This window comes from Sciurus carolinensis, chromosome 13 (assembly GCF_902686445.1).
Source record: "Sciurus carolinensis chromosome 13, mSciCar1.2, whole genome shotgun sequence".
NCBI classification, from domain to species: Eukaryota; Metazoa; Chordata; class Mammalia; order Rodentia; family Sciuridae; genus Sciurus; species Sciurus carolinensis.
Window position 1 is genome coordinate 17,335,176 of NC_062225.1, and position 14,888 is coordinate 17,350,063.

Here is a 14,888-nt window from a genome sequence, read left to right on the forward strand (position 1 = left end):
ATTCTTGGCAAAATTTCCATGAGGAGGAAAAAAAAAAAAAAAAAAAAACAGTGAAAACCAGCAAAGGGAAGAACTACACTAAAGGAAATATCAATCAAAGGAGAAACTAAGTCAAGTTAAAAACCAAAGATAAACTAAAATGACTTGGAATACAAATCATATCTCAATAATAACCCTAAATGTTAATGACCTAAACTTATCAATCAAAAGACGTAGACTAGAAGATTGGATTAAAAAAAAAAAAAGACCCAACAATATGCTGTCTTCAAGAGAATCACCTCCAGACTGGGGATATATCTCAGTGATAGAGCACTTGTCTCACATGTGTGAGGCACTGGGCTCGATCCTTAGCATCATATAAAAAGAATAAATAAAGATATTGTATCCATCTACAACTAAAGCAGAAAAAAAATATTTAAAAAAAAGAGACTCATCTCCTAGGAAAAGACATCCATAGATTAAAGGTGATTGAAGGTGAAAGGTTGGGAAAAAAATATCACTCATATGGACTGTGTAATCAAGCAGGGGTTTCCATCCTCATATCAGATAAAATGGACTTCAAACCAAAGTTAGTCAGAAAGATAAAGAAGAACTTTTCACAATGCTTAAGAGAATCAAACATCAACAAGACATAACAATTGTAAATATGCCTCAAACAATGGAGTATCCACGTACATCAAACAAACCCTTATCAATTTCAAGAATCAATAATACTGGGTGACTTTAACACTCCTCTCTCACCACTGGATAGAGCTTTCAAACAAAAAATAAAGAAATTACAGAACTCAATAATCAATAATTTAGACTTAATGGACATATATATAGTATTTCATCCATCATTGAGCAAGTACACTTTGTTCTCAGCAGCACATGAATCCTTCTCTAAAATAGACCATATGTTATGCCACAAAGCAACTCAGCAAATACAAAAATATAGAAATACTACCTTTCATTCTATCAGATAATAATGGAATAAAACTAGAAATCAATAATAAAATTAAAAATAGAAGCTTCTCCAACACCTGGAGACTAAATAACATGCTATTGAATGATGAATGGATAGTAGAAGAAATCAGGGAGCAAATAAAAAATACTTACAGGTAAATGAAAACACCAAGACAACATATCAAAATCTCTGGGACACTATGAAGGCAGTGCTAAGAGAAAAGTTCATTGCATTGAGCTCACTCATTAAAAGAATGGAAAGTCAACAAATAAATAACCTAGCACTACATCTCAAAGCCCTAGAAAAAGAAGACCAAATTAACACCAAAGCAGTAGAAGACAGAAAATAATTAAAATCAGAGATGGAATCAATGAAATTGAAACAAAAGATATAATTTAAAAAAACTGACAAAACAAAAAATTGTTTCTTTGAAAAAATGAATAAAATTGATAAACCCTTAGCTACACTAACAAAGAGAAAGAGAAAACTCAATTTACTAAAATTTGTTATAAAAAAGGGAATATCACAATGGACACTACTGAAATACAAAAGATAATTAGAAATTATTTTGAAAATTTATACTCAAATAAAATAGAAATCTCAAAGACATCAACAAATTTCTAGGAACATACAAAGTGAAGCAGGAGGACATACATAAATTAAACAGATCAATTTCAAGCAATGAAATAGATGACACCATCAAAAGCCTACCAACCAGACAAAGACACATCAAGGAAAGAAAACTTAAGACCAATATTCCTGATAAACATACATGCAAAAATTCTCAATAAAATTCTGGCAAATCACATACAATAACATATATGAAAGATGGTGCAAAAAGGTAGTGCATTATGATCAAGTGGGGTTCATCTCAGGGATGCAAGTTTGGTTCAACATGGAAATCAATAAACATAATACATCACATCAATAGACTTAAAGACAAGAATCATAATTATCTCAATGCATGCAGAAAAAGCATTTGACAAAATACAGTACCTCTTCAAGTTCAAAACACTAGAAAAACTAGGGATAGTAGGAACATACCTCAATATTGTAAAAGCTATCTATGCTAAGCCCATGGTCGACATTATTCTAAATGGAGAAAAACTGAAAGCATTCCCTCTAAAAACTGGAACAAGACAGGGATACCCTCTTTCACCATTTCTATTCAACATCATCTTTGAAATTCTAGCCAGAACAATCAGACAGACAAAAGAAATTAAATGGATATGAATAGGAAAAGAACTCAAACTGTCACTATTTGCCAAAGACATGATTCTATATTTAAAAGATCCAAGAAGTTCCATCAGAAAACTTCTAGAACTAATAAATGAATTCAGCAATATACCAGGATATAAAAATCAATACCCACAAATCAAATGCATTCCTATACATAAATGATGAATCCACTGCAAGAGAAATTAGGAAAACTACCCCATTCACAATAGCATCAAAACAAAAACAAACAAACAAACAAAAAAACTTGGGATTCAATCTAACAAAAGAGGTGAAAGACCTCTACAATGAAAACTACAGAACACTAAAGAAGGAAATTGAAGAAGATCTTAGAAGATGGAAAGATCTCCCATGCTCTTGGATAGGCAGAATTAATATTGTCAAAATGACCATACTTTCAAAAATGTTATACAGATTTAAAATCCAATGACCATTCTTCATGGAACCAGAAAAAGCAACCATGGAATTCATTTGGAAAAATAAGAGACACAGAATAGACAAAGCAATCCTTAGCAAGAAGAGTAAAGCAGGAGGCATCACAGTATCAGAACTTAAACTATACTACAGAACAATAGTGATAAAAATGGCATGGTATTGGCACCAAAATAGATATGTAGATCAATGGTACAAAATAGAAGATGCAGAGACAAACCCACATAAATACAGTTATCTCATATTAGACAAAGGTACCAAAAACATACATTGGAGAAAAGATAGCCTCTTCAACAAATGGTGCTGGGAAAACTGGAAATTCATATGTAACAAAATGAAATTAAACCTCTATTTCACACCCTGCACAAAAATCAACTCAAAGTGGATCAAAGACTTAGGCACTAGAACAGAGACCCTGTGCCTAATAGAAGAAAAAGTAGGCCCAAATCTTCAAGATGTCGGCTTAGGACTTGACTTCCTTAACAAGGCTCTTAATTTATTTTTAATGTGCTAGGAAATAAACCACATGTGATAAATAGTAAGGCAGACTGGGAAAGAGAGAGTTGTTAAACTACATTCCTTTAGTTTATCCAGAATTGTCCATGAAATACAGGATTTGAAATTGTTTGGTTTCTTTTTCTTTTCTTTTCCTTCTCTCTTTCTTTTTGTACAGTGCTAAGAATCAATCCCAGGACCTCAGGTATGCTAGTCAAGTGCTCTACCACCGAGTTGCACACCGCCTTATGAGAATGTTTTTACATATAGTACCTGTGATTGCTCATCTTATGTGTCAGCCTGACTGGGACACAGGGTGCCCAGATATTTAGATAAACATTATTCTAGATGTGGCTGTGAGGGTGTTTCTGGATGAGATTAACATTGGATCTATGGACTAAAGCAAATGGCCCTCCCCAAATGGGTGGGAATCCATGAATCCCTTGGAGGCTTGGATAGAAAATTCTGGATGGGAAGGGAGAGAACTTGCTCTCTGCCTGTCTTCCTCAGGTGGACATCAGTCTCACGCACTTGGATTCTAACCTATACCAACAGCTCTCCTGGTTCTCAACCTTCAGACTTGGACTGGAGCTAAACCAGCAGCATTCCTGGATCTCCAGACTGTGGGACTTCTCAGCTTCTATCATCATGTGAGCTAATTCCTTATAATCAATTTCCTTCTTAGCTATCTTTCTATGTAGGTATCCTCTCTATGTCTATAGATTTGTCCTATATCATCTGTGTATTACATATGTATACATACATATTGGTAATATCTGACATAATCTATTAGGAATATGAATAAGTTTTATCCTGTGTATACTATTGGTTCTATTTCTCTAAAGAATGCTAATACAGCACTACATATTGAAACAGGATAAAATATGTTTATATAAGTCCTTTATAATGAGAGGTAATAAGAATCTTAATGATCCACTAAATATTAATTCTTTCTATTGATATTTGATATCAATATCTTTATCCAAGGTCAGTAGATCTAGTAAATACACCTGAAATACAGTAAATAGCTACAGATCCTAAAAATATAGCTTTGACACATATACTATTACTTGGATTTGGATGCCATAACAAAATATTAGGTGGTAGAAAATAGAAATCTATTTTCTCACATTTCCAGAGGCTAGAACTTCAAGCTCAAGGATCCCATCACATTGACTTCCAATGAAGGCTCTCTTTTTGGCTTGCAGGTAATTGCCTTCTTACTATATTCTCACAGTGGTTTTCCCTTTATACTTGTGCAGAGAGCACAAACTCTGGTCCCTCTTCCTCTCTTTCTCTCTCTCTTTTTTTTTTTTTTTTTTTTTTTTTTTTTTTGCGGTGCTGGGGATTGAACCCAGGGACTTGTGCTTCCAAGGCAAGCACTCTACCAGCTGATCTATCCCCAGCCTCCTCTTTCTCTTCTTATGAGAATAAAGTCTACTGAATTAGAGTTCCACTCTTAGGAGCCCATTTAGTGTATGAGAACTGGCCCTAAGGTGCTTCAAAACTGAGAGAGAGAGAGAGAGAGAGAGAGAGAGAGAGAGAGAGAGAGAGAGGTGGGGGGAGTGAGAGATATCTGGAATTACACAAGTACAATATATTGGGGAAGTTACTGACAGAAGCATGGTCCTGAGTTGCAGCAAGACCAAGTGTATCCCTGCAATTTGGGTCAGAAGGAGGGGTTTCTATATTGGTTAGGACAAAAATGATTTTATCCTAGCCAGAAGATATCTGGATGATCTTAAGCTAAGATTGAAGAGTCAGCCATATTCCTGGCACCAGGAAATGCTCCACATACCTCTCTATAATGTTTTTGCCTACTTATAGTTTGCTGGGAAGCTATGTGGAGAAAATCAACTAGGGTTATTCTGGGGCAATCATGACTATTACAACTCAAGATGGCTACAGTCACGTTGAGCTGAATCCATACATTCCATCTCTAGGAGCTGGATCTTTCAAGTCCATATACCTGCCTCTTCCATGATATGCCCTGAGCCTGTGTGGGGTTTCAGCATTGTGTTGAGTGATATGTTGCAAGGCCATTTGTCCAGCTTGTAAGCAGAGTCCACGGCAACAGTAGAGGCACATGCAAAAAGAGAATGAAAACAGGCAAATGATAACGACAACCAGTTTCTTCCACCAGGAACCCCAGATGTGTGCCATCAAAAGTGTGTACAACATTTTGTCTTGGTAACAGCACAGGTTCCATGAAAAACAGCACAAAAAGTAAAAGATCACAGCTAAGGACAGAAAAATAAGTGTTTAATAAGGACTTGTAAAGGTCAATGTGCCCTATCTAGCTTGTGACGTCATCTCTATTAGACAAAACAGTGGCAGCAACTGGAGACTGATACCATGGAGCATACTACACATGTTAGTTAACAGGATGGGGGCCATGAATGATTCCTAAAACAAAGGGTGAGATAGCATGCAAGACCAGGAGGCCAACTACAGTCCCTCAGAGCATAAGCCATGGCCATAGGTCAAATCTAATAGGAACAACTAGAACCAAGGTAGGAGGGTCCAGAGATTCTTCACACCATGGCAAGAAATAGTTGGTCCATCCAGCTGGAACAAATCAGATGATCTCCTTAAGCCCCAGCTGAATTGTCTTCTCTTCTGGATTTAATGCTTGTGGCATGGGAAACAGTAGAATTCTGTCCACGTGTCAATCCTAGCAGTACAGCACCTGGATGCACAGCTTGATGGGGATGGTCTTTGAGGCACATGCTAGAGCCCCCAGATGCTCATAAGGAGCATGCATGCCAGCCATACAAGTATTTAAATTGGTTAACATTTCTCCAAGGATTCCAGCTGGCTAAATTGGGCCTGCCTAATAGGGCCCACATCAGCTGCTTTAAGAAGTGATTCTTTCTTTCTACTAATTGTGTTGCCTGAGGGTTAGATACATAGCAGATGAAAGTGCCATGTACATCATGTGCTTGTGCCAATCCTGAGCAGCAAGTCCTGTGGAATACCCATTGCCCAGGCATTGTCAATCAGACACTAGTACCTACACATTTCCCTTAGCTCTTTTTTTTTTTTTTTGGCGGTGCTGGGGATTGAACCCAGGGCCTTGTGCTTGCAAGGCAAGCACTCTACCAACTGAGCTATCTCCCCAGCCCTCCCTTAGCTTCTTAAGACCTTTGATAGTGGTGGAGTGTTTTCACAGAAGCTGTGTCCACACAGGTAAAAGTATATTTATGTCCTTTGCTATTTGGTGAAGGGCCAATACAACCCATCCATTAAAATAGGTTGGACGCCTCGGTGTGTCTGTCACTGCACTTGGGTGAAACAATGGGGCTGGAGGAAGGAAAATACTTGACGTTGGGTTGCACCATCAACAGGTCACTATATTTTTTTATTTGTCCTAATTGGTTATACCTCACAATAGAAGGCATGTCAACACATTGTAACAAATGGAGCATAACCTTTCATTCCTCTGGCTGTACATGGTGCTGAATCCCACCAGTAGTGGAATCATACATGTATATAGGGTAATCATGTCTGTCTCATTCTACTGTCCTTCCCAACCCCACTGTCCCACCCCTCCCCTCACTCCCCTCTATGCAATCCAAAGTTCCTTCATTCTTCCCTAACCCCCGTAAGGGGGTGAGGCCCTGGTCTACTGCCCAGTTGTCAGTACAAACAACCACCAGTCATGAGTTGCTACCAGTCACACTGCCCATAACTTAGCTCATGACTGCTCTGATTTTCTCCTGTCTCAAACCAGACGGTGCCAGTGGAGGCTGTACTGCAGCCACAGTCCATAACCTTGGGCTCCTCGCTGGACCCTGTATACCAAAACATTTGCAGGTACGGCCCCTCCTCTTGTGTTAGTGAAATTATAAACACAGAGGCCACCTGTGGTGGTAAGATGGTTTCATAGGTAACGGGGGCTCAATACTGTCCACAGCTATGGAACAGTAGGGGGTCTGTGCTACAGAGAATTGAGGCTGGAGGAGCAGGCTATCCTGAGTAGGGCAGTTTGCACTGTGACTAGTAAAGTCTCGGTCAGTGGCTCAACCTGCAGTAGGGCATTGTATACTGCTAGAAACTGCCATTCAAAAAGGGGGAGTACTTAGGTCAGCTTCCAGAGCTGTGACAGCACCTAGAGGTAACCTTTGTCTTGTTCTTGCCAGAGAGCACAACTCATGCCATGTGCTGTTCAGGTGACTAACTGCATTAGCACACCAGGCAGACAGGTGCCCAGAGCCTGCACCTGGCCTATTGACATCCTTCAGTTTTCAAATGCTTCCTGTTGGGGAACGCACCTGTTCCATGTTGTTCCCTTCTTTATACACACACACACACACACACACACACACACGTATATATGTATATATACAAACACATTAAAAAATATATATATATATATATTTTAGTTGTAGATGGACACAATACTGTCCCGACCCACGGGACATCAACGCGGACGGCAAACCTAAGAGAGAAGGAATGAAGGGACAAGAGACGCAGGGAGAGACAGCAAGACAGGAATTCTGATCAAGCTGCAAATTTTTATTGTTCTCACGGGTATTTATGCTGAGGAAATGAGGGGTATGACGAGGTGCAGCCTGGTTGGTTGTATTCTTCTGCTGGGTTCCTGATAGGGTGCAAATTCGCGCTGGCGGGAAGGTGAAGTTCACGCCGGCGGGAAAGTGTAGTCCCGGAAGAGAAGCCGTGGGCGCCATAGGCGCCATACTGTCAGAATTATCAGCCAGGAGGGGGGGGAGGGGCGCTGCTGCTTATTGTAAAGGTCAGAATGTTCTCAGAATGAGAACTTCTTGGTCCCTGACACAATACCTTCATTTTATTTATTCATTTTATGTGGTGCCGAGGATCAAACCTAGTGCCTCACACGCATGAGGCATGCGCTCTACCACTGAGCCACAATCCCAGCCCTGTGACTCCCTTCTTAATCAGCAGATACAGCAGGTGTAGGCTTTGAAATAGATGAGGAGAGGAGGACTGCCAGAGCCCAGGAGCCCCACAAAAGCCTACATGGCCTGTACAGGAGATGGAGAAGGTTTGCCTTTTATCTTGCAGTATACTGGGAACCAAATGAATCTTACCCAGCCAGACCACCCCTGGGAACTTCACAGATGGATCTTGTTGGGGTTGACAGCACATCGCCTTGTGTGTGGATGAGTACAATTATTGTGCCAGGGAGATTAGCACCAAATATGGAATGGTTGCTTTCCCAATTCCTAGATGCAATAATACTTGTTTTATTCTGATGGTTCTCAATTCCATATCCACCTCCATATCCATTCCCAGGGCCCCAGAAATGTGCTGGGTTGCTGTGGATCAGTATATATTCAACATCTTTATCTACCAGAACAATGATCTTTTCCTTGGTCTTGGAAGACAAATACTGAGCTCCATGTGAGGCCTCTGGTGGCCTGCATGGCCCTCACTTTAGGATGACCTTGGCACCACCCCTACTCACAGGAGTACAGGGAATCCATCCTCCATCTAGGAAATTCTCGACCTTCCACCACAGTTGGGGTAGAAGGGCGAGGCAGATACTATTGTTGGGACTTTTCCTTCCATAGGGCAAATCAGATTGCACTAATTTGTTTTTTGTAATCTTTTCTCTGTAGTGCTGACACAAAGCAAATCATGTTGCATCTGCTTTCTTATTATCTTAATTGGTCCTATTTCTTTCTCTCCCATTAAAAAAAATTTGTCATCAATGGATTTTTATTTTATTTTTTTATTTATACACGGTGCTGAGACTCAAACCCAGTTTCTCACACATGTGAGACAAGTACTCTACCACTGAGCTACAACCCCAGCCCTTTCCCTCCCATTCTTATTTGTCCCTTTTTCCTATCAGGCTTTGAGAAAGTCATACCCTGTTCCAGCTACCTTTAGTTTCTCCCACAATGGCCTCACCCATCTCATAAACATGCTGTCTGGAACAACCCAGCTGAGGAGGAAGACAAAGGAGCCATACCATTTTGGAGGGGCATTTTATAAGTTTGTTTTTCATTCTGACCATAAAAGTGGTTTTATCAGCTCCTAGAAACACCTGAGCAAAAATGACTGTTGCATGTCCAATAGTTGCAGAAAACCTAGGACTTCCTCAGTGTTTTTCCATGGGTTTCCTGTTCTGGCAGAACCACTTCATTTGGTCATCCCTCTCCAATGCTCAAGATGATCCAATCTATAATGGAATAATTTCCTTGATCTGGCAGACATTATGTCTACTCTGCATAAGGGCCAAATGAGCAGCAATATAACGTATTTTCTCAGCTTCATTTCCTGGTGGAGAAATGTCATCCCTTCCTACTTCGTGTAGGCCTTGTAAGGGATCCCACAGAAACCACTCCGGACACGGGAAATCACATAAGGGAGTTTATTAAGCAAACAGAGTGTCTCCCTGCAGGGTAAGAGAGAAAATGAGAGGAAAAGAAAGGGAAAGAGAAAGGGCGCGCGCTAGAGAGAGTGGAAAAGCGAGTAGGAGAGAGAAAGTAAGTGTGTAGGAGTGAAAAGATGGCAGGGTAGCTACCTTGAAGCAGTTGAATTCCGCTGGGCTAACAGGGGACCAATAATGGAGAAGGATACTTGCAAGCTGATACTTGCAAGATGAACCAATAGCTAGCTAGGATGTTCACAGACTGACAGTAGTTGGGAGGCGGGGAAATGGCTGCACCGGAAAGGGCAGGGGAGCAGCTTTCAGACTGACAAGCTAGGTTGTGATGCAAAGGGCAGGGAGAGCAGTTTTGTATTACAGGCCGGTAATCCCAGAGACTCTGGAGGCTGAGGCAAGAGAATTACAAGTTCAAGTCAGCCTCTCAGCAAGTCCTGTCTCAAAATAAAATTTAAAAAGTCTGGCAAAATAGCTTGGTGGTAAAGCATCCCTGGGTTCAATTTCCAGTACCAAAACAAAACAAAAAATCCTTATTATGGAAAAATTAATTAATTCCATTAATTTTTCTCCTTTTTTATGACCTTACGTCCTCTCTACAGAGCCAGCTACTTTTAGATTTTCTTTGGGTGTTCACCATCATATTTCTAAATAACTTGCTCAGATTTTTTTTCCTGGTGCATTATAATTGTACCTATTGATGGGATTTGTTGTTACATATTTGTACAGGTACACTGAAAGGACCCAGAAACCACTCTGGACGCAGAAACTCAAGCAAGAGATTTTATTAAGTGGACAGGCTGTGTGTCTCCCTGAAGGGTGAGAGAGGGAGAGAGAAAGACAGAGAGAGGAAATGAGAGAGAGAGCACAAGAGTACGTGCACAAGAGAGCAAGGGAGAGAGAGAATGGCTGGGGAGTTATTCTTGAGTAGTGGAATTTTGCAGGCCAATAACAACGGACCAATGGCTGGCGAGGAGGTTAGCAGTATAAGGCCTAACCCCCCACAAGAAGCTGCAAAAGCCCCACCCCTCTCTCTTGGAACCACACCTCGGCAATATGGTGCATATCCTGCTTCTTTTCCGGAGTGTCAGTTTCCCGATGGCGTGGCCCCTCACCCAATCACTCTCCACCGCCCTGTCTCAATCCCCTAGCGACAAAGCTTGCCCAATTACCTACCACCCCGTCCCATGCCCTGGCCTATGAGACTTCTCTCCACTCTATAAAAGTGTGCACATTCTCTGAATAAAGTGGAACTTCTCTGGTGGACTACAGTTAGTGTCGCCTCATTCTTTCATGCAGGCTAACTATCTGGACCAATTACTGGCTAGGAAGTTCACCGGCTAACAATCTGGATTGTAAAGTGGTGTGGGGGAAGTAGAATAATGGTGGCAGCAAAATAGCCGATCTTATGCCAGTACACACAAAACAACAACATAATTTGACCAATATCCCTCGCCGGCATTCTCCCCTCCCTCCCCCATCCCTTTCCTCTACTGATTTCCCTTTGATTTTCTTGAGATTCCCTGCCCCTTCCAACTTTCTTTTCCTTTTTCCTTTCTAGTCTCCACATATGAGATCTTCTGAGTTTGATTTAGTTCACTTAAAATAATGGTCTCTAGTTCCCTCCACTTTCCTACAAATGACAATTTCATTTTTTTTCATGGCCGAATAAAACTCCTTTGTCTGTATATATCACATTTTCTTTATCCATTCATCTGTTGTTGGACCCCTAGGCTGGTTTCATAGTTTGGCTGTGAATTGTGATGCTACAAACATGGGTATGTGTGTACCACTGTTCTATGACAATTTTTTATTCTTTAGGATACCAAGGGGTGGTATAGCTGGGTCATATGGTGGTTCTGTAACAGTGTTCACTGTACGCTTTGAATATAACCCTTGCTTCTCTGCCACTGCAATATGTTTCTCTTCCTCTCTCCTGCTCCTCCCTAATCCCACCCCTCCCTAATCTCAGGGGAAGCAGTCGGGGGAGGAGGGTAATCTGTCTCTGAGCACACACCCACCACAGGAACGAAGTAATCTAGACTTTGGGGATGGTACCAGAAAATCTCAGAAATTACTATCTCCCAAACTAACATGTGAATTACAACTCCAGACAGAGAACATGGGGAATGTAGCCTTTGAGTCACCTCTTTAAAAGTCCCCTGTTCCTGCTGATGGGAGAATTACAGCCTTTGGGACAGGAGTCCCCTGTGTTTCTACTTTGCTAGCAAAGCAATAAATCTTCTTTCCCTTTTCCCAAATCATGTCCCCATTATTGGAATGACACTGGGGATAAGTGTAAGGGATCCCACAAAAACCACACCAGACATGGGAAATCACATAAGGGAGTTCATTAAGCAAACAAAATGTCTCCCTGCAGGGTAAAAGAGAATATGAGAGGAAAAGAAAGGGAAAGAGAAAGGGTGCACGCTAGAGAGAGTGGAAAAGTGAGAAGGAGAAAGAAAGTGAGTCAGGGAGAGAGAAAAGCATGAGAAAAGATGGCGGGGTAGCTACCCTTAAGCAGTTGAATTCCACCGAGCTTACAGGGACCAATTATGGAGGATACTTGCAAGCTGACTGATGAACCAATAGCTAGCTAGGATGTTCACAGACTGACAGTAGTTGGGAGGCAGGGAAATGGCTGCAACGGAAAGGGTGGGGAGAGCAGCTTTGTATTACAAAAAGGACAGAGCTTTTGGCAACATTTGAAGAATTGTCTGTTTAATTCATTTGCCCATTAATTAATAGCATTATTTGGTTTTTTTTGGTGTGAAGTTTTTTTGAGTTCTTTATATATTCTGGTTATTAATCCTGTCAGAAGATTAGCTAGCAAAGATTTTCTCCCATTATGTAGGTTCTCCATATTCCTAATTGCTTCCTTTGCTGTGCTGAAGCTTTTTAATTTTGTGCCCTTGCATTGATTAACTTTTGAACTTTAGGGGTCCTATTGAGAAAGTCATTGCCTGTACCTGTATGCTGGAATGTTGACCCCAAATGTGAGTGCATAGTTTCTGGTCTAAAACTCCTAGGTCTTTGATCCGGGTTTTTGTCCAGGGTGAGAGATAAGGGTGTAGTTTCATTCTCTTTCATATGGATAACTACTTTTCCCAGCATTGTTCCTTACAAAGGCTGTCTTTTCTCCAGTGTATGTTTTTGGCACCATTGACAAGACTCAAATGACTGTAGATGTGTGGGTTTGTCTCTGTGTCTTCTATTCGGTCCTATTTGTGTATGTGTTTGTTTCTATGCCAGTATCAATTAGTTTTTGTTACTTTAACTCTGTATTATAATTTGAAGTCAGGTATTTTGATGTTTCCAACATTGTTTTTTTGGCTTAGAATTGCTTTGGCTATTCTTGGTCTTTTATTCTTCCAAATGAATTTTAGGATTGTTTTTGTAATGTGAAGAATGCCATTGGTCTTTTGATAGGGATTGCATTGAATCTGTATTGCTTTTGATAAAAATTACCATTTTAAATGATATTAATTCTGTCTATCCATGAACATGGTGGATCTTTTTATCTTTTAAAGTCTTGTTCAATTTTTGAGGCTATTGGCATATCATCTCCAGGATGGAGTTCTGGGAAGTCTATGACTTCTGTCTGGATCCCTATCTCCAGTATTTCTTCCCTGTCGCACTTTCATTTTTTTTTTTTTTTTTTTTTTTTTGTGGTGCTGGGGATTAGAACCCAGGGCCTTGTGCCGGCAAGGCAAGTAATCTACCAACTGAGATATATCCCCAGTCCTCACTTCCATTCTTTATGCAGGCAATCAAATTGATTCATCATGAGATGTCCTCTGGACACAACCCTGTGATAAAGGCATGACACCACCCATCCTCCCACCAGAGATGCACTGAGGTTCAGCCAACCTGGATCCTCCCAAGAACACAGGCACGAGCCCAGAGGCAGATCCTCCCAGCTGAACCTTAAAGGAGCCTGCAGTCCCAGCCTCCTGAGACATGAAAACAGAGGTGTCCAGCTGAGCCACCTTGGATGCAGGTGTACAGAAACTAACCTCATCAATGCCCGACATTGTCAGTCATGACGTAGAGGGGTGATGTTTCACAACTGTGGACATCAAGGAAGCCTCCAGGCTTTTTGGTATGCACTAGCCTATCCCTCTCTGCCCAGGCCCTCCAAGCCACATCAGCCATTAATCCAACCTCCTCCTGTGGACAAACTCATTCCTGTGTGGCCACGCCTTTCCCAACACAGTGTTTCCACAATGAGCAGTGTTGGCCCCCCTCTTGACACTCTCGTTCCAGAGGCAGTGCCACCTCACTGAAATGATTCTGAGTTCCCCACAAGTGACTCCAGCTTTCCTGGTCACCCCAGGCCCTATTTTGGCCTCGGCTCTTGCTCCTTTCTTTCATGTGCATTTGCTTTGAGATTTTGCATATCTGCAGCTACTGCAGTGCAGAGCTCATGGTGGTGACTATCTGAGCCACGTCCAAGGTGACAGGACCCTTGGATGGGTGACTGCCGGGTCACAGGGATGAGTGAACAGATGAGAGGACATTGGAAACTCCTGCCTGAGTGGCTTCTTTTATCCAGGAATGCTAGTGAGGAGAGGACCTGTGACATGGGATGCTGTGGACAAAGCAAGAACACAGGCCTCTTCCCTGGCTCCAATTGCTCCACTACAATGGAGAGCATTGGTGTTCCTGGTGGCTAAAACCAGCCCTGTACCCCAGAAAGGACACTGCTCTGAAAACCTTGACCTGAGTGTGGGTGTCCTCCAGGCAATGAGCTCTCATCTTCCCAGGTGCAAAGTAGTAAGTCTTCTCAAATCCAGGGGCAATATCAGTCTCCCTTGTCCCTCTTTCCCTCTGCTGGTCCCAGGGTGTCCTCACCCTAACCAAGGTTAGTGCCCTAACACATTCCCAAATGAAGACCAGTGGGCTACAAAAAGACCATGGGTAAGATGCCCAGTGTACCAACCCCCTCTGCAGAACCCAAGACCCCAAGATCTTCCCCCAAGACCCCAAGATGATTTCTCTTCAGGAAACCCAGGTTTGGGAGAGCATTTTCTAAAGACCCAAGGACACTAGAGGGTGAGTGATTGATGAATGGATGAACTACGCCCACCAGAAAATTCTGGGAACATGGATGGCCCTTGAGTCACAGGCCCATTCACTTTGTTTTTTCAATCAATCGTTTAACAGACGTGAGGCTTTCACTTAGAAGGCTCCTACGTACTAAGGGGGCCTCATACTTCTTCCACAGGAAAATGGTGGACAATGGACCTCCCACTGTGTTTATTCGAGAACACTCTGTGGGCATCTTAAACCTGGGAAGCATGGGGACATCACACCCACCATCAGCATACCATTTCTCCACATCACAATTGCCCCCTTGCCAGAACTCCCCATTCCACTCTCTAGTCTGCTTGATCAGACCTACTT